This window comes from Dromaius novaehollandiae, chromosome 5 (genome assembly GCF_036370855.1).
Source record: "Dromaius novaehollandiae isolate bDroNov1 chromosome 5, bDroNov1.hap1, whole genome shotgun sequence".
In the NCBI taxonomy this organism is placed as follows: Eukaryota; Metazoa; Chordata; class Aves; order Casuariiformes; family Dromaiidae; genus Dromaius; species Dromaius novaehollandiae.
In genome coordinates, this window is record NC_088102.1 from 55,541,899 (window position 1) to 55,554,966 (window position 13,068).

General features: G+C 39.4%; 1 protein-coding gene across 1 annotated transcript in view; it reads left to right on the forward strand.

Annotated features, from left to right (window-relative positions):
• ANO3 (anoctamin 3) overlaps positions 1-13,068 on the forward strand; it is a 304,803-nt gene that overhangs the window by 264,277 nt on the left and 27,458 nt on the right. The window lies entirely within an intron of this gene.

Genomic DNA, 13,068 nt, shown 5'->3' on the forward strand with positions numbered 1-13,068 from the left:
TGTCCCTCTAGTAGGGAAGAGGGCTGCATCCAGAAGTGTCACTAGGGGCGTTTCGCATTCCCTCTTCTGTCGCTGACCTGCTAAATGAAGAGGCTGATTCCCGTTCCACCATTTGATTATCTCATCCATTTAGAGTATAAGTGATTCCAGGGTTTCCACTTACTCCTTCCACGAACAAGGCCCTTGATCTCAGCTGAGGTCTCAGAGTTACTGCCAAACATGATTTTTAATAAATCACTTTTCTTTCCTTGGAAGATGGAGCCTCCATGGCACACTACTCTAACCACATGTATAGTACTTCTACAAGCCTGCTTAGAGCCCGTCCAGGTTTTGGTTCTATGTTTAGTGCCTTGGATCTGGAGCGAGGGAGTGCTGTGGGGCTCCGGGCAACATTTGGTCCTAATTCTAAAATAATTTGAATTGTCTTTAAATGCTTATGTGGAATACCTCAGTGCTTGGAGATTTTATGCTGGCAGTCACATGAGTTACCTAAATGGTAGAATCATGGGAAAAGGGTACTTTTCTTGAGAACTGGCTTATTTTATTATAAGCTGGCTAAAACCCAGGAAACATTGGCCATGAAATGAACTTGTTCAAGCTGGAAAGATATTTCTAGATGACTTTCTGTGGGGATTCATTTTTAATTTTCTAGGTGTTTTTTCATATTTTTAAAATTGTTTCTGTCCTTGAACCCTTATTATTCTCCATCTGTACATTGGTGACCAAAGCCATTCATGAATATGACCTTAGCCCACATTTCTTTATTGATGATTGCCAGACTGACCTCTCTGTTTTGGATTTGGCTTTTTCTGTTCAGGCTGAAATCACAGTTTGTCTCAGGTATTTCCCAGGACCTAGCAGTTAGTCTGTATTCCCTGTGACAAAAACTGAGCTCTACAGTCTTCCACTCCCAAAACCTTCTCCCTTCTTGCGTGCTTCTCCCCTCCCTTGTCAACTACAAGGGCTTCAGAAATACAATCTAGTCCTCTTTGAAACTTCTAGCAAAATATTGCTGGACAGACCATTTTCCTGACTCATGATAATCATAGCTAATAAGGTTAAGAGGATGTCACGAGCTGTTTTATACCAAGTACCTGTCTCTATTTGTACACCTTCAGGTCTGTGTGTCGTCTGCTGTTGACTCTGCTGCCTTTTTGGCAGAAGGCTAGAAAGTTATTTCCTACACAGGGATGAAAAATCCCATGGAAACCTGCAAGGCTACCTTTGGCCATCAGCCTCTGTCTCCAGCAACCATCTGTATTGTGACAGCTAAAAAAAGAAAAGAAAATCAGGTGGACAAACAGTCTGTTTTAATCACTGATCGCCTTTCATGATGACTCAGATATTTTCACTGTTGGCATGTGTTCTCCCATCTGTTTATTGCTTTAACCTGTTGTCATGTTCTTAGGTAGTAGAAGATGTAGGACATATGTTTGATTATGTGCTCAGTGTGCAGCATAATAAGGCTGGAGCCTGTAGGAGTTGGTCAAATATAACAATAGTAATCTGCTTTGGATGAACTAAAGCTAAGAATACAACCAAATTATATATAGACACATAATTAAGATGGAGGAGTCCAATTCTCCAGCAACTTCCCGTAAGTAAATGAGAAGAACAATGGAAATGATAGGACGTTCTTTATGTACATATAGAATATTCAATCAGATGTATGTCAGTATTAAAACCAGAAAGGGATCTAAAATGACCTTACTCTGTGTAAGAATGAATTAAACAAAAATTTCTGGGTCTGATACTGCAAATAATCTGCCATTGAAGTCAAACTCATGACTTAGACACAGAAAACTTGCAGGAACAAATCTTTTCTATCTAACAGTAAAGCAGGTGATAATGATTTGTGATTCCATCAAAAATAGTAGGCAAAGTCAAATATGCATACACACATACATATGCATATATATAATATTATACCCTAAACATATAAAACTACACCCTGGGCACCCTAACCAGTTGCCAAATTATAGCACAGGAAATCAATTAATTTCAGTTAACAACTTAAAACCAATTTCAGCCAGCACATTCCTTAAAATAACAGCAAGAGTTAGCGAGCAGCAAGGAGGAGGCACAAATTGTCCCACTTGAGCATTTACTGTAGACGTCACAGCTACTCATCTCTTCTCCGGTGTAAATTTGTAGAGCCTTTGACAGAGCTAATTGGAAAACATTTTTCTTAAGTGTTCTCAGAAGGAGCTCTTTCCAGCACGTCAAAACATTGTTTTCCCCAAGGTAAGAAAAAGAATCCGGTTTTAGGATCTGAAACACTTTGGATTGATAGTGGTGTTTGGAAATTAGATGAAAAAATAAAATAAAATAAAATGAGTCTCCTGTCCTTTCCACTTCCCACTGCAGTGGCAGCTTCTTGCCATCTGGCAAGGAAATATCTTGGAATCTTGTTTTCAGGCAAATGAGATGCTGATGACTAAAGTAATCTGGAGGTATATAGAGATAATGTTAAAGAAACTGTCCTAAATTTGTCTAATGCTAGAAAATTCATTTCAGTTGGATAGGTTTCTGATGCTTTACTTGAACTTCCTGATTAGTCTTGAGAACACTGTTAAAACATTTTTGGAAATGTCATCATAAGAAGCATGTGGTAGTGCAGGATATTGTGTCTTGAGTGGTTGCATTCACCAAGGCGAACTGAATTAGTTTCATGCAGTGATCTGTATGAGAGTTGATTCAAACGTTCTTAGTGCTGTAGACGACATTTCAATTTCTCACCATTAGGACAAGTTAAATAAGACTAATAGACTGTTGTCAACGATAGCAGCCCTGTGTGCGCTATGAGCAGTGCCAGAGCACTGCGTATCTGCCTATGGCTGGCGGGGTGAGGATGGGCTGTTTGAGCAGTGCACGCTCTCTGGAGAGGAGATGTCCACACCTAGTGAGGACAGCCCGCAGCAGCTGGTAGCTGCTCTTAGGGCGGGAAGCTGGTTCTCCGCTGGTGCCCTGGCCCAGACCCCAACCCTTTCCTTTTCCTTTTTTTCCCCTTTTTCCAGAGCCGCCTGGTCACCGCCATGCATGGGAGGGAAGTGGAGTAGGTAGTAGTGGTTGGGGTGGGCCAGGGCACAGGATGTTCAGGAGGAAGGAAGGAGGAGGTGGAAACACGGAGAAGGATGGCAGATGGTCGTGGAAGAGAAAGCAGCAGCTCAGTGCAGCCAGCCTTCCTGAAAGTCAGTGCCCTGCACTGCTTGCTACGGCCACTGTCCCTGCTCTCCTGACCCTCGCTTCGGGGTTTACCACTTCCCCTCTAGTCCTTCCTGTCCAGAGACTCCTGCAACTTTCTAATCCCTGAAGTTATTTCCTTGAAGTCAGAATTCAGGCACGTGCATAAGAAAATATGGAGCAACTCCTTTTCTATACATGTTATACTGATCTCTAGATAGACTAGGGATCTAATCACCTGTTCTGTCAAGTGGGCCTGTTTACTTTTGATAAACAGAGTCATAACCTGTGTCTTGTACTGCAAAATGTTCTGCTTTCTTGGAAAAGCCTGTAGAAAAAGAACGGCTGCTTCAGTAAACTGTGTTATAGCTCTCAGTTCCAGGCAGCTGCGGTGGAAGGTCTGGCATCTTTTGTGCGTGTGACTGTTTACTTCAAGAGTGACAGGTAATGAGATATTGAATCTGAGTATCCAGGGGTATTAGGCAAATGTTCTCAGTATGTCCTCTCTCATTATTCAGCTTGCGGTAGATATTTTCAGATGCTCATTTCTACTAGCCTGTGGGGTTTATTTGTTTGTGGGTTTTTTTTTTTTTTCTTAATCTCGTAGACTTTCAGTCTCACGCTGCTGGCTCAGAGCACCGTGTTCATGTACTCCTCCTGCATTTTAGCAAACCAGCAGACAACTCAACAATTTTTCATCTATGAAACAGAATAAACGATTTGATCTGCAGGAAGATTTTTTATTTCTAGTTTCAAAGCCACAGGTTTTTTCCCAACATGGAAAGAAGCGCAGTGAGTTCATTACAGCATTAGGTTTTTGTCAGATGCATCTTAAGGTTCAAACATGGGTTGCAATATTATGTCGGGAAGCAAAGACAGCATGTTCTTTGTTCTCTGTTCCTCCAGTTTGGCTCTACAGGAAACTTTCTAGAATACGTGCTACTATTTGATCTCCTGTCTGTAACTTAATAATGGCATGCAATGTGTTGATGGTTCAATTCAAAACTTCAGCCTTCTGATTAAAGTCCTCAGAAGGAGGAATAATATTTCCCACAGTTCATTGGAGCTGATCCTGAGACAGAATTTCTTCCCAGGGTGGTCAAAATATTAAAAACCTTTATGGAGTAAAATATTCCAAAATTGTTTTGGGCTGGTTGTAGCGGGGCTATTTCTGTGGTCACTGTTCGCTCGGTCATTTATTTATTCTTGTGATACCTCCTGTCTATCAACAGACTCTTACTTTTTTCCTGCTGTTCAGGAGGAATGCCAGTCTGCTGCATCGTTATGTGTAGGTTTAAGTAGATACGTCATTCCCTGCCTTCAGGGAGCTTCTGAATGGTTATCTGGTAACAAACAGATGGCTTTATTAGTAAATATAGTCAAACATTAGAGAAAGGAGTCTTAAATCAATATGCAATGTTTGCACATGTTTTAGTTCATCTGGACATGTGCTTCCCTCACGCTAAACTAGGTGGACTTCTGTTATGGGCTTTTTCCTCCTTATGTGGAAAGAACAGACCAACATAGCAAGTCCAGGTCTCCTGGTACAGCCAGAGGCTTAGTTAGTAGAGGTGCAGCAAAATGTGTATTTTAAATTTAGCATTTCTTAAGCTTTCTGTAAAGTAACCTCTGCTGGGCTCGTCTGTCCTTAGACTGGCTCAGCTGTTCTGGAGGGGGGTGGGGGACAACCCTAAAGGTAGGCCCAACATACTGCTCCATCAGACCTAGTCAGACTTGATGACAGTCGCTAGTCTCTGCTTGTGAAATGTCTGTATTAATCATTACATCACCCTAAATTACAAGCCGTAATTTGAAGCAATTAGAATTAATCTGAGAGAAAAGCAAGCCTCTCCAAGTGTATGTTTGCAAGTAGGTTGGGAGGAGACTATGATTTTGATCTGAAAGTGCATTTTATCTTAAATTTTTGTCCAGGTGGTGTTAACCCACTGAATTCAATGGTTGCTATGGCATAAAATTGTTTTTGCAGCAGTGGATACCTTGCAGAGCTGGACTTTGAGTCAAAGCCAAGTCCTACATGCGCATGCATGTAAGGTTTCCATAAAGTGTAATGCAAGTTAAAAATTTTCCAATGTCCCCTTGTAAATTATGAGCTGGCTTTCCATTTTCAAACTAATCAGGTGATGTATTAATTATGTCTGACTGCAAACGATTGGAGTATTAGGTCTTTAAACAGCAGAATGTTTTGAAATGAAATGCTGGGGACTCCTACCCTGCAGTCACAGAAATGCAAGCATAAACTGAGATTTCCATGTCTGTGAAAAGACTGTGTAAGTACTTCTGAAAGATTTGTTAAGGAACTTTCAGTAAATAGCTGGATTTTTGTTTTTTGGTCTTCAAACTTCTAAAAAGTAACTATGTATTACATGTAAACATGCACATACTACACTTTTTCAGCAGCATTAGCAATGCTTTGATCTTCATAGTTGTTTTTGTTTTTAATTTATTGAATACTTTTATTTTCTACTGATCCATCCAAGAGGTTCCTTTAAACTGCCCTTTTTTCAGACATACACAATGCGACATACATATCCTCTCAACAGCAGTACTGTTTGGACACCAGCTCAGACACGTTAAGAAACAGCTGGAGGGGGCAAGTGGAAGTATGTGATTCTCATGTTTATCTTGGCATTTTAGAGCAGTCTGAGCTTTTCCAGAGTGTTCATTAATACTAAACACAGGAAAAAAGTCATTCATATTAAAATGAAGTAGAGAATTAGTGCAGAAATAAATATTTTTGTCTAATGGTAAATTTAGCTTAGCCAGGGCTGAACAAAAGACCATTAACACAAAGTAGATGCGTTTTTAGTTTAGGGGTAACACTGACATTAACAGAAGGGAAATTTTTATACATAATACAATCTACTAAGTATTTTAAAGGGTAACATATCTGAAATAGAGCCAATAAGCAGATACTTTGCTTCTGAAATCTTACACTTTCAGTCTGTTACTACCATCTTATTAAAAAAGACTTCAAAAACATGTGTAAATTAAACCTGCAAATATTTCCTCCTCCCCTAGCCCCAGCGAAGCTGGTTTTGGTGTTTCTTATTCATGATCAGTCATCATTAATGGAGGGCAGGAATGTGTTCAGAAAGCATACATCTTCAAGTAGGCTACGAAATAAACTTCTTCTGTTTGCATGTCAGCAGGGAAGTGGTTTCAACCAAATGCTGCCCTTACAGCCCTTATCAAATGGCCCCTTCTCACTCCACTTCTTTCTTTTTCCCATGGGGAAGGCTGGGGAATAGGGGACAAGTTTGCTCTACCGTAACCCAGACTGGCTACTTGGGTGAGACAATAGAGGAATTTTCTGAATACTGGAAAGAGCTGTAGCTACTGGTCCTCAGGTGGAAAATGTGGTCAGGCAGATGTTGAACACCCAACATGTTTATGAACCCCATGTCTACCTGCTTGAGAGCTGGACCCTCATGCAGAATAAAGAGGATGAGTGTCCCTCAGCACTGTGCCTTGGTCCTCCTCCATACTTCTTTAGTTCATTATAACCTAGTTCAGTGGCTTTGGAGCACGTCCTTAGGGCTATTTATTTCTTAGCTAGAGGAAAGTTTCTGAGTGAGATTGTGAGGCTTATATTTAATAGAGAGCTGTCTTCTATTCTAAACAGAAATATGATACCAGGGTGCTAAAATAAAAATCTTTTGCAAATTATAGTATGGAATTTTATTAGCCTATTAGTCTGAAATTAAAAGGCAAATGCCACAATAAATAAAAACAGAGTACAATAAGCTTGATAAAAATCAAGTCTCTCAAGTTATCTGCACTACCTTGTGACATTATTGCAGCGGAAAGATGTCAGTTCATTTCTTATTGTTTACAGGGAATGCAAAGAAACTGATTGTTCAGCCCATATCACTAAATATAATAATACATGAATCAAAGTTCAGTTAAATGTAACCCTTAATGAAATCAATATACCATAAAATTTTGGATTGTTCTTCTGACAAGTGCAGGAGACAATATGAGGAGAAGTCATATATTTTTTCCTTCAGGTAAAGAATTCTGCCAGGCTGGTACAGTCAAAACAGGCAGAAAACAGTGATCTTACATTCAGCACGTTCAGTGAATTTCTTAGTGACTTATGGAAAGCTCCTGGAGGCTCCATTAATGAAAAGGAAGTGAAAGATCTTCACCAAGCTTTCAAAAAGTGACTGTTTTTAGATATCTCAAACCACTGAGTTTACAACTTTTGAACTTTTATGGCAGGACAAGCGAGCCCAGGATTTCTGCTCTTTCCGATACTCAGGTCAGTCTGGCAATGTGACACTGCATAGTTGTAGGTTCGTTCAGCTAGCTTGGGTATCTATCTCCATGTGGTACTGATTCACTGTCCTGATTTTTCTAATTCTTCCAAAGAGTTCAAGATAGAATCTGTTTTCTCCAGAAGAAAGTCAGAATTAGTAATTAATTTCTACTTCCTTGCCACTTTTCCAGTAATTGCTCAGAGCCCCAGCAATTGTCCACTTGCTGTTTGATGCCAAGTCCCGCTGAATCCTGCTGGGAGTTATATGAACTCTGAAGACAAAAATTTGGCACATATAATCATACTCTCAAGAGCATATTAAAAACCTAAAAGGAAATGGAAATCATCACTCTTTTCCTTCAGAAGGAGGTAATAGCCACTGAAAATAGAAAAATGCTTTTGGAAATATAAACTTGTCAGATTTTCCAATCCTGAAAAATTACAGGTTCCTGTCAAAATTTTTTCCGGTTTGTGTAATACCTTTATTTCTCTACATACTCAGCTCCAGACAAACTTCAAAGTATTGACAGTCTTGAAAGTGGCCCCCCAAAAAAGTGATTCCTGCCCAAAGTATTATCTGACGACAATACCAACAGCTGAGTTGGCCAATTGTACGTTTACCAGATGTTCATTGCATTGACACTTGCCAAAATGTATCCTGTAATTGAGACTTTTTACTCGGCTTACAGCTTTTCCTGCTGTTTCTAGATTGTTTCCAATAGATGACAGTCAAAAGGGGGATGCCACAGAAAAGCCAGCAGGACCATTACCTTAGGCAGGAGTTTAATAAGCTGAAGAAAGATCTCTATGTAAGTTTCTTATCTGAAATACAGATGTAAATAACATAAATATATTTTAGCTATTCTTAGGGGGGGGGAAGTGATTTATTTTTCTTTTTCTTGTGACTTTGTGACTTTTATGTGATTGCTCTCCCACATTTGGAAGAATTAAGAGTGCTAAGGATTTAGGGACTTGGAAAGCAAGTTTCTCATATGGAAAAATATTGTTCGATTTCCACTGTAAGCTGGATAGCCATCTTGTTAGCTGGGTATGCTTTGTCCATGGTTTATTCATTCTCTCTATGATATTTTTCTCCTCCTTTTTTTAAGAAAAAGTTAAGGCTCAAGAGCACATAATAATACGCACACTATAACAGGTGAGAGCAGGTTGGTGAAACAGAGAAACTTGATTTTTGGGTAGAATTTGACTGAAAAGCCAAGTCTTCTGGTGACAGGCTGAACGAGGAGAAAGGAAAGGGTGGTAGGGGCATGGGAGGTATGAAGAAAAACTTAGAGGAAAACTAGGCAAGCCGTAGCATGAGCAAGCCCTGCTTTTTATTAAAAATGATGTAACTGACCAAATCTGAATTTAGGAATCAAGGTTGGTGCTTAATTAAACTTGTCAAGGTGGACCTGCCCCCGGAGCGCTGATGTGCCAGGTGGGTCCATATGGACCTGCGAGGAGGGAGGTCCCCTATGTAGTGGAGTAATGGACAGAGGTGACTATGGTAGTGACTTGACTGCTGGGGAAAGGACAGTGCATGGCAAGTTGAACCAGGAAAAGAAATAATAGCGTATAGATTGTTCCATTATTTTTCTTCAATCTCCTTAGTTAAACAATAGCTGTGTAGCTCTTAATATAAAAATATTTGTGCTAAGAAATTTCCTTCCACTTGTTTTGAAAGGTCATCTAGTGCACAGTGCTTTTTTCAAGAGTACCATGTGTTTTGCTGTCCATCTTTTTGTAAGGAAAGAAGAAAAAAATCCTATTTTTCTAGCTATAAGGAAACCAGACTCCATCCTCAACCTTCTTCACGACATGGGATCAGAAATTACTTAAGCACAGATTAGTTAAAAAGGAATAAATTAAAGCTAAATGCTCCATATAGGCTAATAAATAAAATAAATGGCCATCATCCCAGATGAAATACTCAGATAAGTATTTCAAAAGTGCATTTACTTGGCATTTGCTGCTGTGCTGCAGCTCCAAGGGAGATTCATTAGGTTGGAAACCATTCCCAGTCTCTGTTTAACTTTATATCCTCATGATCACAGATTAATCATGTTCAAAATGCAGAACTTCCCTTTCCTGAGAAATTCCAATATTTTGCTTTTGGTGTTGTCCCTAATCAGAAAGAGAAGGTGAAGCGTGACTTTTCTTTTGCAAAGTGAAGCCTGAAGGTTTTAGTTTACCAAATGCCCAGCTGAGCTTCATGGTGTTTTATCGGAGCTGTAATTTAGCTGTGTTTTTTTTATGTCCACGTCTTGGCAGTTTAGACTTTGAGTGAACTACATTTAATTTTTTGTAAGAGATGAAACCTATAGAAAATATTTCCCTCATGAGAAATATATTTTCATGAAAATGAGTTGGCGGGAGAAAATTCTTGCAGAAATCACAATTTAAGAAAAAGCAAATAAATAAATGAAAAAGGCTATTTCTCTCAGCTATCTGTACAAATCTCTATAAATAACAGCTCTCAACGTGCTACACAAAGCAGGGTATGTGCTAAAGCACAGAGGTGTGGTTTTGGTTAATTAAGTGAATTTTTTTGTTGTGTCTACAAGATGTGCCTTGTACATGGATGTTTATCTGGAAATCCCTTACCTAGGCATAGCTGATGACTGCATTAAGTGCTCCAAACTAATAAAAGCCCCAAAGCTTTTTTTTTAAAGTAGATGGCTAAAGTTATGCACACAACAGTGTTTTCTTGCCGTTAGGTAAAGGGGCTGGTATTTCCACATATCCAGAAGGTTTTCAACTGGATGTCAATTTTAGGATGCCTTCAGTCTTTTAAACACCCAGCTACTTACCTAGTAGACACTTCAGTTGTGTTAAAGAGCCATAATCTGCTCATTTTACCAGTGATTTCAGTAAGTGCCGACAGAAATATAACAGTCAGCTGTGGTGCTGGTTCCTCCTCCTCCTCCTGCTCCTTCTGGCATGTTTTAGTTCTTCAGGTGGTCACAAGTGAGAAATTGGTAACTTTTCAAACATATATATGTGTGTGTGTGTACATATATATATATACATATATATATTGGCCTACCAACAACAGAGTTTGATTTGACTCAGTATCTGTTTTCAGTTACCAGTGAGCTGCGGGCAAGAATAATGGAGATCAGTCTTGATTTAATTAATTAAATTTATTGATTAATCAAGATTGAAGTCCTACAGAATTAGAATGTATGTACTCAATTCAAAATTTTCCTGCCCATGATATTGATAGAAACTGAAATAAGAATTGAGAGTTTATTTGTTAAGTATTTTTTTTTGTAGGGAGCCAGATAATTTCCAAGGGCTAATTATCTTAAGTGCCTAAATCTAACTTTCTGAGCAGATAAACTATGAAAAATCTAAATACATGAGGTCAGAAGGAGTAAACACCCTTAGCTGTGGGTAATGAAAAGCACTTGTTTCTTAAATGATCCAACTAAGTATGTATTGACTGTTCTTCTTCCATGCTATTCCTGTCTCTAATTTGTTCAGTTGAGTGAAACATTACGAAATGTGTACTTTTCTTACAAATTCTATTTAGTTGCTTGAATTCAGTGTGATATGAGACTGGAACGTATAGGTCTCTCTCATTCAGGGACACTTATTTGTCAAACATGACAAGCAAACTCATTTTTAGAGTAAACAGATTACAGAGCGCTGAAAGGTTAATGCATTATCTGAAGTCTGCGCTGAAAAAATAGAAAACAAAATCATTGGAGCCACTCAACCTGAATGAACTACTGTAAGTCAGCCTGCCCTTCCAACATCAGGCTTAAACGCAATACACTGTTTCCCCCCACCAAGTCAGATCATCCTTCAAGGAGAAGTGGTGAACGGAGCATACTTGCAATTCTGCATGCATGTTCTCCAGGCAATTCTGACTTCTCTACAGTGACCTGAAACTTTTTTCCCCTCCACATGTGTGCCCGTCTTAACTTATGGGCAGTAGATTGCCCTGGCCTTGCACTGTCCTGGCCTTGCAATGCTGGGTCACAGCACTGTCCCTCAGAAGACAATAGTCTTCTTTCTAACTTTTCTCCTGGCAGAGTTTTTTTTGGGGCCAAATCATTTGTCTTGAAATCATTTTTGTGAAAAGATGACTTTATGGTGTAATAAGAATTTGAATTTTTCTCTCTTTTCTCCAATCGTTGACTATTTTCTTACCTTTTAAAATTTCAGCCTGTAACTTCAGTTTATTCACTTTCAAGTTATAGTCTCTTTTATGAAGGTAGATCAGGCAGATATATGATATCTAATTTATTTTACTAAATGGAGAAATTCCTAACTTCACCAAAAAAAAAAAAAAAAAAAAAAAAAACACTATGGAAACATTTCCCTGCTTCTTTGAAGCTCTGCTCTATCCAGTGACTGAAATTTTTATTTCTGTTAAGTAACTGCATGACTGCATCATATTGCATCCTCAGAGAAGAAAATAAGGGTCTTAGTAAATGTGTCCCTTTGAAGCTGTTTCAAGTATGTGATTCTGGCTTTTTTAGTTACATAAGTTCTTTCCACGGTCCCTCAGGCGGCCCAATGATCAAAGACAATCCAGAGTATCCCAAGAACTGCTTTTGACTATTTTTAATATTGAAGAAAAGAAAAATTAAAAACACGACAGAACAAAATCAATAAACTATGATTATTTCAGATGCGTTCTCGTGGGAATGAAAGATCAGATCTCTCTGGAATATGTTAAAATAGCCATTCCCTAGATGATCTACAAGTCCTATTTCAGTATATCCCATATACACACATTTTAAAGCTGGACAAAGGGAATGTTATTTTCTTCTGCTAATTAACCTGTCGTAGTAAGAATAAGCTTGTTAGAATACAAATGAGAAAAATATGCAAAATTCTCACCAGTTTCCACATGAGGAAACCCAGTATTTGTCAATTACTTAGCAAAACTGCACTGGGAGAGGCACTCAGTGAATTCATGCCCTGCATGTCTATCTGCTCGCCAGGTGTTAACTCCAGCTTTATCTCCTGCTATACACTTGAAACATCTCTGTATTTCAGCAGAGAAGCTGCTGATGTATCACTGCACCGTATTATTTCTCTTCTCCCCAAAAAGCCACCATGAGAAGTTGGATCTGATTTCTCTGGCAGTGCTTTGCAGCCTCCTTTGCGATCCCAGCGCGTGCCGGAGACCCGGGGCGGCCGTGGCGCGCTCCAGGCAGCGGGGCCGCTCGTGCTGCCCGCCTTTGCTCGGTGCCGGTTCTCCTACAGGGACGGTGACGGGTCACTCGTCACCCTGAACGGGGTGTTCACGGCGAAACAGCAGGAGCAGGAGCACGCAGCTCGCGCGGGTGGGAGGGTCCTGCACCCACCCAGAAGGAAAACACTTTTCCTGTCTGACTGCGCTCCAAAGTAGCTCCAATTAACTCTTCACTGGCTGGATTTCGTAATAGCCTGGTCTCCAAAGTAGTTCAGCTTGTGCTTCATGGGTTGGTCAAATATATATTCAGCATATTTCTACTCTCCTTTGTTGTCGTGAAAATAGTATACTGTTTTATTCTTAGTGTTTTAATTTTAATATCTTTAACTTTTTCTTTTTTTATAACCTATTTCCTGACCTTAATTTCCTAAGTTAAAACTATAGTTAAATTAAT